General features: G+C 41.5%; 1 protein-coding gene across 3 annotated transcripts in view; it reads left to right on the top strand.

Annotated features, from left to right (window-relative positions):
• sash1a (SAM and SH3 domain containing 1a) overlaps window positions 1-18,877 on the top strand; it is a 152,742-nt gene that overhangs the window by 82,811 nt on the left and 51,054 nt on the right. Inside the window, exon 1 of one of the 3 annotated variants that reach the window (XM_034143716.1) lies at window positions 1,385-1,660. The exons of the other annotated variants lie outside the window; for them this stretch is intronic. The gene's annotated coding sequence lies outside the window, so the exon portion shown is untranslated. Of the gene's footprint in view, window positions 1-1,384; window positions 1,661-18,877 lie in introns of those variants that run through there. 3 annotated transcript variants of the gene reach the window in all.

The following is an 18,877-nucleotide window of genomic DNA, read 5'->3' as shown; positions in this document are numbered from 1 at the left end:
AGTGGCTATGATTCGTTGAGGATTAAGTGTGTGTGATGGCAGGTGGGGGTGAGGCCCATAGACTGTATATATAAAGGTGAGGCCTGAGGTTGGGTTCAAGTAAAGGTAAGGGAAAAAAACAACTGATAAGGAAATACAATTTGACACAACCCAAGCTCCCCTGCTCTATATTCCCTCATCGTTTCAAGTTCAATGTGGTATTTCATCACTGCAAAAATCGTATGCATTCCTTAGATTTTAAGATGCCAGCCATAATCCCTTTTGCATTATTTATTGAAAACTAGAAGAAAACACAAGCAGCCCAATTAGAGTTGTTTTGGTCTTTACCAATTATCTGTAACACTGAATTAACATTTGAAGCCAGGCGATGCATGTTGGCTTTGCTTTGACAGTATTCCAAGTTAGTAGGTTGTGTGTCTTGTATGTCCATGTTCTGTTTCCTATTTTCCGTTTTGTCAGCGTCTGCTCACCGTCACCCTCGGGTCTGGAACAGTGTTGTACCCTATATGTTATTTTATTCTGTCAGCAACACTGAGCCATGTGCTGGAGGGTGGATTGGGGATGAGGAGTAGAAGTTCTTCATGTCTGTCCTCCCCTGCCCCTCCATTCCCCTCCATTACTTTCTGTCCTTTTTTCTTTTTTTTCATTTCTCCTTCCTTCTCTCCCACGACCTCAGGGAGTCCTCAGGAGGTGCAGCGTTTCCAAAATGGGATGATTTCTTCCCTCCTCTTCTTCTTTGGTCACTCTCTCCCTCTCCCAAATTAACATTGAAAAAACCCCAAACCTCACTACTGAGTGACTCTTTCAAATAATTGTTGCTTTTAGCTGTATCATGTTTCTCTGACTCTCTTCTTGCTTTTCTTCCATTCCCCCAGTGCACTGTGGTATCTGGGCCACTTCTGAATTAAGTCCTTTTGAACAAAAAGGCAGAAAAAAGCGAGTGACAGAGAGGGAGAGAAAGAAAAGGGATCCAGTATCTGAGTAACCCTGTAATTTTCTGCTCTGTTTCCATGATTGCATGTTTGACCGGTACAGACAAATGAGTCAACAGGGGATTGTCCCCCGTTTAGCTGCCACTTTGTATATAGTGACCTTGTATGTGTACATGTGTGTGAACATTTCTGTAGTGTCAGCATGTTTACACCACTTACTGTAGGTGTGCCCAGGAGTGCAACATTCTTAAATGTAAAAGGAAGATAAAGGAATACGCCCGTTTAGAACTTAGAGGACAAAGACACATGGGTGTGTTAGTGTGTGTGTTAGAATGGGGAAGCTGAACAAAAGAGACGAAGTGTGATAGCAGAGGAAAGGGGAGGGGACCAGGACAGGAAGGCCAGACCCAGTCCATTTGAAACCGGCGAGAAACGTGAGACTTGCTGAAACATTTCTGGAGAAAAGAGCGAGACATGAGGATGAGATCCCTCCCCTCTACCAAATCCCTGTTACTGTAGACTCTCCTATAGCTAACCCTCCCTCCCTCTCCCCGTCCCATGTGAGCAGCAAGCCTGATGACTGGCCCTCTCTGTTTCTCCGCTGCTTACGCTTTGCTGCGCTCCGGCAGACATGCATTGTTCTCCACTGTACACTACTTGTTGCTCAAAGAGTTAGTGTGTGTTAGCTCCGGAAAAGATCGGCTGGGAAATAGTTGAACTGCCTTGCGGTGAGTACTGACATTTGAATGTTTGGGCTTTTGGGAAGAAACATGTTCTCATTCATTTGTTTCGCTGTCCGAGATTTGGATAAATGTCGAGGTGATTTCTAAACGTGATAGTGAAGTTGGCATGCTGTGAAAAGAACGAAGAGAAACTTGTTCAGAGGTTGGCAGGAGAAACGCTCCGCTAGTGAGAGAGTTTCGAGTTCTCCTCTTGGTTCTGACTGACTAGCTCCCTTTTCGCTGACTCACTCTATTAACTTAATGCACATGCTGTGTGGGTGTGTGTACATGTGTTTGCCATTGTTCACAATGTCTGGAGTAATTCTCTGCAATTACCTGTCTCTGCCTCTGCCATCCAAACCTGTGTGTGTGTTCCTAATTATTGCCCCTGTGTTTTTACATGAGAATGTAAATGTGGGGAATTTAGCAAAGGTTATGAGATACAGACGGAAAGAAGCATAACGAGAGATTGTGGCGCACTTCTGCATCCATGTTCTTCATCTCTCTCTCAGGTTCTTATTGATTTCCTCCTCTTTGCTCGCTGAACGAGAACAATGGCCTCGCGCCTGGCCAAGACCCCCGTAAATAAGCCAACTAAATATCAACACTAAATCTCCTGCAAGAGGTTGTTCATTGATTTACTTTGTTGCCAGAAGCGCACACATACACGCAAAGTCTCTCACACACTTACACAATCGGGCCTTGTTGTCCTGAGGGACTCTATTGTGTGTTGCACATAATTGTTTGTGTGTATGTGGCTAAAGGCTTGTCCAAAAGGTCTTGGACAATGCAGTCTCACACCAGAGGGAGGTGGATTTCTATCCCTCTCTCTCTCCTTCTCCCTCTCCTTTTCCTGTCCAAGTCCCCCTTCACATCTGGATCTCCCCACCAGCTGACAAGGAACAAGGGAGCGGATGGAGGGAGGGAGGAAGCAGGCGTGGATGGGGGGGGGAAAAAAAGGAAGAGAGAGGGACAGAAATGGGAGGAAGGGGAGTTTGATAAGGCCAGAGTTCATTTGGTAGACTTCCCCAAATGCAGGAAGAATGAACTCACAATATCCTTATGAATGCCCAATGTGTGAGAGGACACACACATAGTGTATACACAGATGGGAAGCCCTCCTTCACACACATCATTGCTGTTCACATATGTGCACGTAATAAGAAAATACCAAAATGGACATGAATGCAAGCATATTCAAATGCATGAAATCACACCCCCCTCAAAAACACTGATACAGATGCCAGTGCAGCCAGCATGAAGCCCATTGAACCAACTCATATTCTGATGTGGTATTCAGCTGGCTTTGGCCATAGCGCATCAAGTATTCAATGTGAATTTGTGCATTAGGCTTCAGCTGTCAAAGCAAGTCTTGTTATCTGTGAGTCTCTCTTTCTCTCCTACCTTTCCGCTCATCAGTGTCAGTCCATAGCTGGACTGTAATGAGACTCCCTGAAGTGGAAACCCTAACGAATAACTCTACTTTAAAGAGAATCACTTGGCATTTACTTATCTATGCTTTTTCATTTTTCTCTGCCAGATGAAACTGTACATGCCAGCTGCTGTTGCAATGCTCTGCCTGTGCTGGGCAGCCACTCCTCTGTCTGTTTATTCATGCCAGGGCTTAGTGCCATGGCAACAGGTGTGTGTTGACATCATTACTGTTAGGCAATATAGAAGAGGCATCATTGACACACACTTGGGCGAAAGTCTTGCGCACATCTGCTCCTGCGACTCTCCTGCAGCGCACATGATCCGTGGAAAGAGACTTTAGGGGGGGCTGTGATTGGGACAGTGATAAAACACCAGCCTTCATTTCCCCCTCAGCCTCCCAGGAATTGTTTGACTATGCACTTTCTGCCATATGTGCATGTGTAATTCAGCCATCTCCCTCTGTCAGTGCAGCTGGTCCCTGTCTGTCTGTAATGCTACTTTTCCGTTTATTTCTGGCTGTTACGAGCTAAGCCCACATCTTTGTGTGATTTATTGGCGAGCAGAGATGATGTTACAGTGCAGGTGGCATGAGTGAGACCACTGCTGAAAAGGTTTACAGTCTGAAAAACCTCTCTTTGTGACTTGATATTAGTGTTGATACTGTTAATTACTTCTCTTTTAAATGGCTTGTACATCAGTCCTAGTCAGAGTAAAATAATAATCATGTGTTGAGACCATGGTTGAGACAGTGGGTCTGTGTTAAAATCCTATCCCCTCCTTATAGTTAGTAAACTTACTGGTCTAACGTCAGCCAAGTTAGTATGCGTTACATTACATCAGCATGTCACTGGGCAGACGGAGCACCACAACCAATGAGGTAGTGTCATTTGGCCCAAGAAGCACTCTTCTGTACAGTATGTGTGCCAGCTAGCCAACCAATTGGAGTGAAGAAGAGTGACATGTGTTGGGAACAAAGCTATAGTTTGTTTTAGTCAGGATAACAACATTCACTAAGCAGTGACGTCATCAAAGTAACAATGTAAAATAGAGAAAAGGACAGAGTTTGAATAAGACCATGAATGATGACAAAGCACCACAGTAGGACAAAATGAATGTATGAATACAACTTTGAACAAACCTTTAGGTCTTTCAGGCCCTTACAACAAACAGCTTTATTCATGTGTGTAACATAAATCATGTATTTCCTACATTACTATTCTAAACAGAAACACAAACCACAACTAAAGTGGAAATGGAAAAAAAACAAAGAGAACAGGTTTAGCATACCAATGGATTTGACTGACAGTCAGCCATATTGATGAGTCCAGATATGCTACATTCGGCCATCTGGGGTATTTATTCTATCAGGATGTTATATGTGCTGTGAGCTGGACTGAATACATATATGAGGACTCCAGATGGGATTTTACTGATCCTCCTATCTTTCTACTCGCTTCACACTTCTCTCATTTAACCAGCTTCTTTTATTTCTTGGCGGACAAGTCTTTAGAGCAGCACCTTAGGCTTATCCGTCTCAAGTTTTTATTCCCCACCCTCTGCTGTTTAAGTTTCTCCTCTTATCTCAGCACACATACACGCGGACTCACACACACATCTTCATTGCTTTGAATCATGGGCTTGTCAAAGTAAGTTCACACCCTACGTGGCATATTGCAGCACCTAAGAGTGGGTCTGGTCAATTCTGATGTGGCGTATTATTGACCTGTCATAAAGAAATACTGCCATGTGCTATTTCATAGGTTTAGCAACAATTACGTGTACATTACGACGCTTTAAAGAACTGGTTGGATGTTATAAAGACTGGTTGGATCTTTGGTTTAGGGTTTCATCTTTTTTTAGCTTCACCAGTATCCCACTATTAACAGCTTCATGACATTTCTATCTCTTGGCTCTTCATTGCTGGTTCCAGAGGCATTCCCTTGTTAGACATAGCTTAAACATAATGGTGCATAATGTCCAGCTTCACATGTATGATCCAAGACATTTCATATGTCAATTCATCCCGATTGATACAAACATATAGCTCCACTTGAAGCGTGGGAAGGGAGCAACTGTTCAAATAATCTGCTCCTTAACTGAGCCGCATGCTCATTTGATCACAATGTCAGTCATTGAATCAAATCAAGTAGGCCAAGTATATAGAAAATGAAACATGTGTGTACATTTTTTGTTGTGCTTCCTCAGACAAAGAGTGTTATTGAAGCTCATTAGGAGTGTTGTCTCAGGCATTGCACATCAAGGTGTATGTGCCTGGTACTGTTTCTAAACCATATTATCACTACCCATCTACATGGCTACTTTTTCCTGCTGTTGTTACTAGCCAACAAAACAATGCAATTCTCAGTGGATCTACTTTTACAACAAAAACTGGCTTCAAAAGGTCTTTCTATCTATTTTGTAGCAAGTCAGAGGCCAGATATTGTATAAATCTCCATCAAAATCCGAGTTTTCAGCATGTCACAGGTTACACATCATATTGAGATGAGAGGATTACAGCTATTATTGATGAAGAAAGAGCGTTCCCTGATTATAGCCCGACTGTGTGTGTGGATACAAAGAGCTCTGATTACTGCTGGCACTGCCGCCCCGCTTCCCAGGATACCAGGCATCGACTGGCCCAGCGGGGGGGGGGGGGGGCAGGAAAGGCTGTAGGCATACACACTGTGCAGTCCCCACACGCAGGCACACACCAAACATTTAATCTCATTTTATACTATCTGCACACATTGTCAGTTTTAAATGTAATAATTTACGGAATTTAGTATTAAATACAGAACACGGGCAGCTTTTTCAGGGCTATTTTCTTTTTATTTAAACTCCAAAATGGATGATATACACATACATGATTACATGTGACACATAGAAAGGATTGATTGATTTGTATCCATCACTCTATACTCAATAAAACACTAATAAAGTTTGATGATCTCTCTTAAAACCAGTCATCCAAACACACACATGCTTTTTCCTGTTTGTGTTGCCCGTGGAAACGACTTGGCGGCGATCCGTGGTGATGTCAGCCGTGATGTACGAGTGTTGCCGTGTGAGGGGATGACCTCAGCAGAGGCGAAGTCCCACAGGACTCGTATCAGCTGCAGCCAGCGCTCGCCGTCAAGACTTTCTCACACTCGGTATCTGCAGGAACAACTAAAGCTGCTCTGACCCCCACAAACCCCGACTTCTGATCCTTCACAGGCATCGCAAATCTCCAGCACGCAGCATGACAACTATCTCGGCCCAACACACCATGAATACTCTAAAAGTGGCTGTGAATATACAGACAAAGTATGAAATAAAAAGTGAACGATGTAGCAGTGTGATGAGTAGGTCTCTCTCTACCTGCAGACAAGAGGTGGTATAGTACACTTTTCTGGCAGAATTATTTCTGTTAATGTAGGTGTAGGATAAGCAAAGCTATTTATCATTCTGTTGTCAAGATTTATCATATGACTTTTACTGAGTATTAGCTTATTTTAAGCACAAGATTAAGGCTGTATCCGTGGTTTCCTCAATTCTTTCACTCAATTAGATCTATGTGATATTCTACTAATGCCAATTTAGCTCCAACACTTAATGTTTAAGAACACTCAAAAAATGTTGGCCATTCCTAAAAGAATAAAAAATGTTTGTTTTAAAGGATTTCCACATAAGAGTTGGCGGCAGCATTGTGGTGTGATTACCCAAATGTGCCAATAAAAGAAAAGTGAAAGAAAAAAACACTCGCCAATATCAGTGTCGGGGGATTTATAGAGAGCAATGCAGATTTAAAAGAAAATATATTATAATTGTATAAACTGCATGTTTGTCATGGCTCCTTGATGCATTTAGTGTATTTTGGTGACAAATGAGTACAAACAATGATAACATTCATTCAGCGAAGACTGCCTTTTAAAACAACTCACGATGGTCAGTTTTGAATGCTGTAATTTAAAAAGGGTGTAGTTACAGTTTTTCTTGTAAGTAAGGTTATGCTCACCAGCCTTGGTTTGAGGCTTTTGGCTTTCGGCACATGTGTCCTGTGGCTTTTTTTCAGTGGGCAACAGAGGCAGCTATGTTCGTGTTATGGTCTGTTGTTGGCATCAATGTATTATCACTGCTATTCAAACCAATTAGGTCCAGCTCATCCATTTTCCCCTCAGAATGGTGGCCTCGGTCCAGGTTGGCATAGAGGCTGTTCGGCCCTTGCCTCAGATTCAAGCAACAGCCGATCTATAAATGAAAGATTCCCTCTTCCAAGGACAGCTGTGCTACCAGCCATGGATGGACAAATAATCATAGGAGCAGCAGCAGCCACATCCATGGATACAGATTAGGAATGTGTGTTCTGTATGTTGGTTTTAGGCACAGACGAGTGCATGTGTGCTCTGGTGTGCATGAATCTGTTCATGCGTGTTTAAGTTGTAAACTCTTATGAGGTGTAGGGAACAAGAGCCAGTAATGAATCGCAGAGTGAATAATCATTTATTTCTGTGGCCTCACTCTGCATTAATAAGTCACTCAAAGGTGGGTGTTTAATGACCATTGTAAAAGTAAAGGTCGGTAAACACATAAAAGTGGTGAAGTGAAAACAGAATGTGTTAGAGAGTGTGGGAGAAGAGGACGGGAGAGATTGATATGTATCTGGTAGCTTACCAGTGTGGAAAGTGCAGTCTGTATTTTATTTGAATATAGTTTATTTTAATTAAAATGAATCATAACATATATCTGTTGCCAGTCCAAAAGCTTCTGTTAATCCAAATATATTGCTTTTAGCATTTTTTCAAATATAAATCAATAATATTTGTTGATCAGCTCAGTGAGCTAAGCATGAATTTACAGACCTCCTAGTAAGGTTTCCTTTCCTCTCCTTTCCTTGGACACCTATAACAAACAATGGATGTTGTGAGTCAGATATCATGAGGCCTTATGTATTATTGCTGGTCTGCCCCAGGGGGAGCTGTTGCTCCAGCTGTGGTAAATACCTTGCCCTTTCCTGCCCTGTCTTGCCCCCTGGCTCCATGGAACATCCCCTTTAACCTCCCTTTACCTTCTCTTCATGTCTCTCAATTGGTGATTCCCTTCCTCACCCTTCATTTTAGTCTCATAATATTATAGTTTATTAAGTCACAGTTTTATTTTTTAAATGTTGACCTGTTTTTTATTCACTGACAATAACCATAGTTTACCCATCTTCATTTTGCCATCACGTCATACCTATAAAGAACCTGGCCACGGCTGTAAACATGTTTTCACCACATGTCCTGCTTTCTGATAACAGTCATCCGTGTGCATAAACAGAAGTCTGCTTGAGGTTATGACTGGGCTAACCCCTGGAACTAGACAGTGTCTGAGCTGGGCTGACTTTATTCTAGCTGCAGTTACATTTTGGTGTGACTTAGTGCATCGCAGTGTCTACGCTCTGCCCGGCTTTATCCCTGTAGATCTCGTTGAGCTTCAGTGTACGGTGAGTAAAGCCTTTGCCTGCTTCCCATTTCACATTGGTATTCATGTCGGGGATAGCGTCAAAGTAAAACATGGGAAAAGTGTTTGTGTGTTTACCTGCAGGGTGGCTGTCTGAGGATCAGAGGTTTAAAAGACTGCCTGGTAATATCGGTTAGCTTAAATCAGATTTCATAGTACCATGTCTACATCTTTTATATCACCAGGTGCATTTGTATAGCATAAATGTGCTTTCATACCAATGCATGTGGCTTGATTGATGGCTTTTGATCATGTATTTGATAGAAACAAAGCCACACTGCCTATACACTTGCTTATTGTACATGAATATTGATTATATTACCTTAAATGTATTGTAAGGCCCTATATGCAAGCTGTTGAGGTTTCAGTTGTTATGGTTACAGCAATCCTTCATCCCACATTAACTTAGCTATACATCCCTAGCTCCCACCACCCACAATACTCTGGGACCAGAGCCAGAGAAGTGAGCTTCCACACGAGCACACACACCCTTGGAAATACCCCTGCACAGCTCAGAATTCGGTTTTTAATTCCCCTTCCGATATGATATAGAGAGCTTTACATTGTTATGTTCAAGTCTCAGGTCTGAGCTTTACAAGCCATATGTGCTCATATTTTTTCTTTCTCTGAGATCACCATGACCAGATGATATTGCAGCTGTCCCTTAACATATTCCACTTGACAAGGAGATATGGAAAAAAGTCTGTGTAGAAAAGAGAGAAGCAGAGAGAAAGTCATTGAAACCGGAGTCTCCTTCTTTTGAGATGCAAGCTTTTCTTGAAAATGTGTCATGATTATTTTACTATTGAAGGGGGGAGTAGTGCAAGTGAGTGATATATAGAGTATGTATACCTGCACTCATGCTGGTATTGTTTGTTGAGACAGTGCATGAGAAGAATAACGATAACTAGAGAGAAGGAAGGTAAATACTGCATTGGTCTGGGCTAAATGCCAGCTCTGCGCCACTGGGTATGAATATCTTTTCAGTAAGCATGGGCTCAGCATCAAGCCCTGCAGCACAACACACCTGTACCATTATAACCTCCTGTGAGTGTGTGTAAATTGTGTATGTGTGGGTCCTCCAGGGACCCCTAGGGTGTCTTCATCCATCTGACCATTACATCCCTCCACGATCAATTTCTTTATCTGTATTTGTTCCATGTTGTGCAGCATTTCTGATCAATTGATACAAGGTCGCAACATCTTGCAAGAAACAGCGTCTGAGGGCTTCTTAACATTTAATAAACTATGAATGCGTCATATCCACTTAACAGGAAGAAACTCAGCTAACTGATGATATGAACCATTTTTAGCTAAATGAAACACAAGGGTAATAACAAAGGCTCTGAATTAGCCCTGAGCAAAAAAATGCTAACGCACTTAGCACAGAACTCAAGGTAAAATACCCTTATTACTTATCGGATCTGCACAAACAAAGGTTGTATCAGGTCTCATTTTTTCCAGTTTCCAACAGTCATAATATACTTATAATATGATAATCAAGGATATTTGATAGGCACAAATTCATATTATTGGATAATTGTAACTTTTCCAGGTGCATATTATGGTAGATCTTTAGATTTGGGGAATTGGTCAGAGAAAGTAAATAGTTTAAGGATGTAATCTTAGACTTTATGTTCTGACATTGTATGAGCTTAAAATTATCAAAAATGTATAGTGGACAATGAAAATAATAACCGCCATGTTTTACGACACCCATTAAGAACAAAGTATCTATTAATAAGAAATTCTGTTATAATGCAAACAGAACAACTGCAGTGATGACATTTTCCATAAATGATGACGCATGCAGTCTGTATTAAAATGGCATCTCCTATTTAGGAAAGTGTCCTTACCTCAGGCAGAGCCATCTGTATTCCAAGCTCAATTTTTTCTCAAGCTGAATAATCTCAGCGGGCCCATTAACCTCTACACCGCTTCTGATCCTGCTGAGTCTTCTTGGCTCCAGAGAAGCTCCTCTCTTCCAAGAGGGTGAGGGGGCAGCGGAGCAGACTCATTACTGGGGCATTGGCCGGCCTCTAACTCAGACTGGAAGGACAATCATTAAACACACAAAGCTAATGACCGCCGACTGCTCGATTTGTTTTTTTCTATCAGCCTGGATGTCTGCTTGTTGTTGTGTGTGCTCGCGTGTTGGCACAGGTTACACATTGATGAGATCTGTGGGGACGGGATAACAGAGCGACGGAGAGATTGAGTTAGCGAGAGTGAGTCAGAAAGGTGTGTTAATTGGTTCTGAGTGACCATCTGGACCAGAGATTTCAGACAGGACTCCCCGCCAGCCTGTAATGAGGACTCATCAGGCCGGGGCAACCATCGCAATGACTTCTGCCAAGCGTCGGGTTATCGTCATGGTAACCTCTGAGCCCTTTTAATATCTCAAAGGTTATGAGTCAGCCAATTACAGCTCAGAAACATGAGAAGGAGCCCTGAAATGGCTAAAATGTTACTGATAGATAGCAAAAGTGACTACTGTGTCCTCAATTTAGATTAGCATAATCAGTGTTTAAAAATGATAGTGTTTTAAACCAGATAACTTTTTGGGTACCTGATATGTGTCCTTAGGAATGAGTTTCAAACTGTCAGGAACTGAAAATTGTCATCAAATGCCTAGAAAGATTTAACTCAAGGAAATATCTATTTACTATCTTTTTTTATATGAGCATAAATACCAATTTTGGAGAGTAAAATCCACAAGTTTGACCACTTCGTACATTGCCATGTGAACCTGTTTAAGTAATTAGGAAAATATACAAGTTTTGTTTTATGTTTTCGTGGCTAAACGCTGCCACTGGGTTCATATTTTGCCAGTGTAAGCAGGATCCTCTGGGCAAAAATGGGGGGAAATTCCTGTGAAAGTAGAGGGCTACAGTGGTTGAGCTGAGCTTGCACTATGTTTGTGTGTTGTGTGGTTGACTTCAGTGTAGACAGACAGAGACAGATTGAGACTGTGCTACAGATTCACACACATTGAAGCCAGAGAGACATTAGCCTAGCGGCTGATTGGCTGTTCAGTCAGCCGCTCAACTGCGCTATTCAACAACTTTTATTAAATGTACTGCCTTAATTTTAAAATGCAAACCTAATATATGCATTAGGCGTGTAATAATTGAAGATACTTTTTGTCATTCAATATCAAATATTTAATAAAAAATGTAAAGTAGCTCAATCTCAAATGTCACTGATCTCTTAAATTAAACACCAATAACTTTAATGATAATAACATATCAAAGCCGATGTCCCACAGATGTCAGAAAGCAATACAAATTGTCAGGGTACAGAGAAATCACAAGTAAAAGTGATGAACTATTGAGAGGGAAATGTCAAGGAGCTGAAAGTGCTGTGGTCAAGGTTAGACTCCGGCCCAAACTGGATTATGTTGTCAGTAGGGAGGTCTTCTATAATACGCTCGGTCCAAACCACAACCACTGTTAAATCCGGAGTTCAGAGCCAGTTTTACAGCACAAGTCAACAGTTTAGTCTGATGTACTTGAACAATGGAGACACATCCACACCACATTTGAAAACAAATTCAAAGTACTTATTTATAAGCATCTGCTGACACATTAGCTAACTCGGTGAATGCGGGATTCTTTTTATTTGTGGTCACGGCACAAAATGTCAATTCAATCTGGGACTCATTGTTAAAAAGAATGTATTTCTTTCACTGTAGTTTAGATTCCTCGACTTTGTTGGCAGGTTATCTGAAAATGGATTTCCATGCAGTCCAATGGACAGATAAGCCCTGCGCCAAGGAATTTGTTGAAAAAGCCATACAATAAACTGTAACAGAGATTGTATTCTAGATGTTCAAAGAGTGTTTACAGGCAAAACATACTTCAATATGTCTCAAAACTGATGTGATGAGAACACTTTCTTAGGTAGAAAGCAAATTGGGTTATTGGGTTTGTACTCTTTTTTTGCACTTTTTGGAAATTACATTTTAAAGTGGGCAAACCATTTAACTCTGGCCCAATACTCACCCTTATCCCCAACAATAGTCTGGTGTAATTCCTAACAGCCACCTGCATTGGGATTTCGTTAGAATAATTTATGAGTGTTGAAAATCCTTCTGCACTGAGGTTTTGATATTCATCCACTGTTGTGAGTTGTTTTTTTTGCATGTCAGCATGTATTGTAACATGGCCGTTTATTTGCCTCTCATGTGCAAATGGCCAAGTATGACAGATCATGTGTCGCGGGTTGTGTGTGAGATATATGATGGCGGTGTGCGTACTGACAGTAATTACAGAAGGTTGGACCACAGAGCAGCTCGGGGCTGGCCGAGGAACAAGTTATTATAACATCTAATACATAACCAAATGTCAGCCGTGTCTGCAAGCAATGTGATATCAATCTTCAGGAAAGGTGATGCTATAAATGCTCGTAATACATGGCTTACTGCGTGAACTTTTTTGTGTGGAAAGATTATAAATGTGCCCTTCAGGTATTATTAGATTGATTTGCAGTTTGCAAATAGTTCGTTAGTCTGTGTGATTGAGTGTGTGGCTGGGTATGTGCTGTAGATATGTGTCTGTTTATGCGTGTGTGCCAGGGATAATGTGGCATCTGCAGAACTGGAATTCATCTCACACCACACTCCACAAGAGACTCTCTGTCTTCCTCTGCTTCTCTAAGAACTGAATGTTGCCTGTTTGCTAGTTTCTGCTGGTCAAGGTGACAACCCAACAAAATAAACTCGTAGCTTTGGATTGTAATTGTTCAAATTCAAAAGAACCAACCATTGCAAAACACTAACAGTGTGCAAAAGTGTTACATTACATTAGCTTAGCCTCATGCCCCCGCGGGCGGGGGCAAAACGCAACATCTTGCAAGAAACAGCGTCTGAGGGCTTCTTAACATTTAATAAACTATGAATGTGTCATATGTATCCACTTAACAGGAAGAAACTCGGCTAACTGACGATATGAACCATTTTTAGCTAAATGAAACACAAGGGTAATAAAGGCTCTGAATTAGCCCTGAGCGAAAGAATGCTAACGCATTTAGCACAGAACTCAAGGTAAAATACCCTTATTACTTATCGGATCTGCACAAACAAAGGTTGAAGGTTAATCCAATGTGTCTGTGTCACTTTGAAGTGATTACTGATATCTTCATATTTACTAGTTTGAAAAGACCCAGCAGAAAGGGAGCCATTAAATCGCATCAAACCCCACTGGCTACTGTCTTGTTAGCACTGGAACTCTACAAAGCTGCTCTATGTCTGCATTATGAGTGTGCGAGCATGATTGTGCATAGGCCTACCTGTTTTTTCTCTGTGTGTGTGTGTGTGTTTGCATGTAATTGTGTCTATAAATTTGAAGCAAGTACTATAAAACGGAGAACTGATTGGGATGAAACTGCAGGGCATAATTATGTGTTCATAGAACACATGGCCATTAATAACATCCAGGCCGAGCTCCTTTTACTGTATCTAGCTCAGAGGCTAACATATGGCAGAGCAGCTGACTTGCCATAACAGGATGTGCAAGTGGGTTTACTGTTCAGTTCAGTGTCGTGCATAGGCAGTAGGGCCCTGTGATCTCTGGTTTGTAAGTATATTTGACAACAGCAGGGGGCACCACGATGTCCCATTTTACTGCCCCATTCTTGGATAGAGGGACTTAAAAGTATTCACAGAGAGGGGAAGCAACACTTTAAAGGGGTTTGAAAAGTGGAAGAAAAGAAGGAAAACACACACCCATGGGAAAGCTTCTGATAAGCAGGCGACTTATGTCAAAGCTATCTAAAACTGTTTGTCTCCTTGGAATAAACAGATGGGAAATCTCAGGGTTGTTTTTGAGATTCAAGGTACATTCCATGATTTACTGGTATTTTTTTGTATTTAAAGACTCCCTCGCTTGGACTCTGAGGACATGCAAAGGGAACAAATAAACAACAAATCTGGTCGCGTTGGTATCAGCGTGGGACAACCTGTAACCAATAATATATAGCAGTGTTGCAATGAAGTAGCTGTCAAGTCTCCTTTTTTTTAACACATTTCAGCTACAGCTTTAGGTCATTTTACTCATTTTACTAAAGGTTACCGCAGTATTCAATCAAACAATCCAAAGAAAGTTACATTTACTTCAAAATCTAGGTTCTTTGGAGTCTTTCTGGAGTAAATGTTATTTTAGTAGTACAGTCTATTATTGGAAATACTTGTACATAAGAGCTTTTGCAGTATTATGAACTGGCCTGCCACAGTACTGCTGCAGAGCTCCCAGAGTACACAGAGTGAGATGAGCTGTGGACTGTATGACACACTGGAGCTTAGCTGTCAGCCTGGCACTGCCACCCTGACACCAACACAGCTGCCAGCCCAGTCTCATGACGTCCCCTCACAGTGAGGCCACCACATCTCAACTGTCTGCACATGTGGACAAACAAACAAACAAACAAATGTGCACTTTATACCCTGTTTTTGTTAGTTTCAAGCATGTCATCAAGCTTTCAAATGCACATTGCTGCCTCCACACATGCACTAAGCTCAACAACACTGTGTTAAAGGACACAGGCCTCTCACACAGTGCTGCTCATACCTTTGGAAGCTCGCTTACATCCAAAACAACATCTGTCCTTTCAGTCGCGCATGATTAAAACACCCTGGAATCTCAGTTCACACACAATAGTGTAACATAATCACCTACCACATGGCCACGGAGGCGAACACTGCATGGAGAATCTGGGGATCCAGGGCTTAGCAGAAATATGCTTTGTTTAAACATCGTCTGTTTTATACACAGAGCACATGAAAGGGAACTGCAATTACCACTATATTAATAAAGCATGGATTACTTTTTGTAAATCCTACTCGGAAATGCCGGTGTGTGGGAGGATCAATAGAATTTTAGAATTTAGTATAAACTGTATATACAGACTTGAAATGCTCTCGTTATTTGGTGCGCAATTGAGAGGAAGCCAGCCAACACATACTGACCCTTAGAATTAAATGTCTAATTCCCTTTAATGCAACATGAAGAATGTGAACAATTCCATTGAAAATGTTTGGTCTGAGTTACAGTGGTGTCAGCAGATTGTTCTGTATCCATTTGTTTTTCTCCGTGTTCTCCCTGACTACATAACAGATTATCTCACATTCTCCCAGTTGTCTTCCCTTTTCTTCTCTCTTTCTCTCCCTGTAAGGAAATTCCAGTGTTGATATTTGAAGTTTCTCCAGCTTTCAAAAGACTCAAGTGACCACCCTATGAAAAGTAATGCCTAGAAAACACAAACGGCAAGCGGCAGCCTTTTCATTATGACTCCCTGGAAGCATTGTTTTCAGTAGGAAGACCAGTGTGTTGATTTAATTTAATGAGTTGCTTAGCTGGGGGAGGGGACCGAGGCTACAGTAATTAGTTGTCATGCTAATTGGGTTTGTGTGATAACTCCCACACAAGACTCAGTGGCGTGTGAAGCACCGTGGGGCTGGCCCGTCCGCCTACTCATCACACACACACACACACTTTTTCTTGCACATTGGAATACACATAAACACATATACATGCACACACCTATAAAAAAAGAATAACAACTGCTCACATCCAGATTGGTTCATGGAAAATGCCTGGGGACCGCAAGGCCTCTGACCCATCGACTAAGCGGAATTAGTGATGTGAAAATCTTGATCCCAATTAATCACCAAGAGAAGGCACGCTAAGAGATAAGAGTTCAGGACATTCGATCCAATTAAGCTCGGCGTATAAACCTAGAGATGCTGATTTAAAAAAAGATGTATAAAACATGAGGTAAGACAAAGGTGTGAGATAGAATAAGATGTGTTATTCAGGGTAAAATAATAGTGACTACATCCTGTTATGTTCAATGTGAGGAGTTTATTGTGACCTATATTTTGATTAGTATACTTCCGAGTCCACAAATATTTCTTAGGTCATATGCATGTTAACTCCGTTGTTTTAGGCAAGGCAAGGCAAGGCAAGGCAAGTTTATTTATATAGCACCTTTCAACACAAGGTAATTCAAAGTGCTTTACAAAAATGGAAGACATTTTAAAACTAGTATTAGTAACTAGTACTTTTACTAGTATTCATGTATAAGTTAGTGTTGTGTGGTCACCTTTAACATTCCTCAAGTGTGTTGGTGGTGCGTTTGATGTCGGTCCACCATGTTGTGAATCACCCCTGGCAGCACGGTTCCTGACTCCCCCAGGGCCTATTTTTAAGGCCTGGGGTCACTGACCTGCAGGAAAGGTCACTCTCACTATCAGGGGAGGTCCAGCCCCCTGCTTTGCGTTAACGTAATCTGCATTCTTTTACTATCTCTACTGTATCTCCTTTTCTCCTCAGTCTTTGGGTCTCCACTGTCTCTTTCCTCCTCTTTATGCCACATTTTGGTCCTAACTCATGGTTAGAAATATCATCATAATATATGTTGGATCTGTTTGCTGCTAACAACTACTCACTATCTGCTTCATGAGCTTTATCTTCTGTCTGCTCCACCTCTCTTCTCTTACCTCGCATCATTACCCCTATGAGTGTGTTTAGACCCACTGCCCACTTTTCTGTTAATCTTGCTGAGTCATCTACAGTAGAAATGAAACACTCAAATAATGTAATCCAGTGCAAGTGTGTCTATAGGAAATCCACCATCTCAACGGAACTTAAACAGAGTCTTTAACATTGCTTAAACCCATGGAAGTGTTCAAGTGGCTAATGAAAAGACTCAAAGGGAGATGAGTTGATTCTTTGTAGATGTAACAGTCTGTGCAGCGCCTTAAGTCTGTGGAAATACCGGTAAGAAACACATTTTCATCCTTGAGATTTAGTATTGTTCTGACCTGTTATAGATGATTTCTTCCTATTCCTACCTAGTCCTGTACATTTGGTCTTTGCCGATACTTGACCCGACTTTAATTTGTGAATATAAGCTTGTATGTATATATATATTATGCAAAAAAATTCATACACTCACGCTTGAATCTTCAGCATACAAAAAGACAAATCCTCTCTCACGTCTACTATAGAGGTTTTCCAGCTACTTTCCAAACCTGATGACACAGGATAATTTTCCTCCCATCCCACAGGACCCCAAATAAGCACAGAAGAAGAAAAAAACATGAATCTATTAATAATAGATTGAAGAAGAGATGAAAGAGGATAGATGAAAGGCATTGTCAAAATAACTTTCATATTTGACATCCATCAGAATGTAGTCCAAGTCCTCAGGCTTTTAATTTCAACTAAGTTAACTCATGCTAGCAATTTCTATTCATGACATCATTTTTTCATGAAAGAACCCGCTATATGAGAACCATGAAATAAGTTTACATCCTACTTTTAGGACAAGATGTATAGGCACTGTGAATTGTTTGCAGGTGTTGGCCTCGTTCCTGACCAAATGTTCTTTTCAAAAGAGTTGATTAAAGGAGATTACTCTCCAACATCCAATACATTAGTAATTAGCTTATGGGGAAATAATTAACAAGTGATTTTTCTTTCCTCTCGTCTCGCAACATGACACCTTGATAGGGCGGGGGGGTAAAGAGAGAAGGGTAAAACTGGCATCTACTCGCTTAGCAGCAGTGTTTGATGAGTGTGCTGTGAGTCCACGGGCTCCCTGCTCTCCTCATTAGTACAGTTTGACCCCTCTGTTTGAGCTGCTCCAGGTGGGGTCACACTGTCTTGTATTTGGGTAAGGGGGCTCTTGGCAGGAAGAGTCTTTGTGGTGGGAGGATATGTGTGTGTAAGTGAGGGGGACATCAAACATCGCTTTTTTAGCTAGGAGGGGGAGGATCAGTGTTGTGACTTAAAACCCACATCATGGTCATCACTATTTAGAAACAGAGGGTCACTGGTGAGCAATGACATAAATGGAATATGGACACACACACTTACACACACACTTACTATCCTACAACTTCTGTTGCTGTCGTCCGGAGGTTACAGATGCTGGGTCGGCAGTGCAGACCCCCGTGTAGTCCAACCGCTAGCCAACAAAGCTGTCCTTGTGCGAGCTGTTTTTTTTTTGTGTTTAGATTGTTAGCGGGATACTGTTGAGCGACTGCTGCTCATCCAAGACCTGTTAGTCTTCCCCCACACACACTTTGAACCATGATATTGTATATAAATGACGTTCAGTGCCAACAAATAGGAGTGTTCAGATGAAAGGTGGATTGGTGTACCACTCTAAAGTGGACTGAAATATATCAACAACTACTTTGTGGGTGGTCATGGTCCCCAGAGGATACATTCTACTGACTTTGGTCATCCTGACATTTCCATTTTTATTGGAATATCTTGATAAGTATTACATTTATTGCCCTAA

The sequence above is a fragment of the Trematomus bernacchii genome, unplaced genomic scaffold, assembly GCF_902827165.1.
Source record: "Trematomus bernacchii unplaced genomic scaffold, fTreBer1.1, whole genome shotgun sequence".
Classification (NCBI taxonomy): domain Eukaryota; kingdom Metazoa; phylum Chordata; class Actinopteri; order Perciformes; family Nototheniidae; genus Trematomus; species Trematomus bernacchii.
Note: the sequence above shows the minus strand (reverse complement) of the source record. Positions and strands in the feature narration are given on the sequence as shown.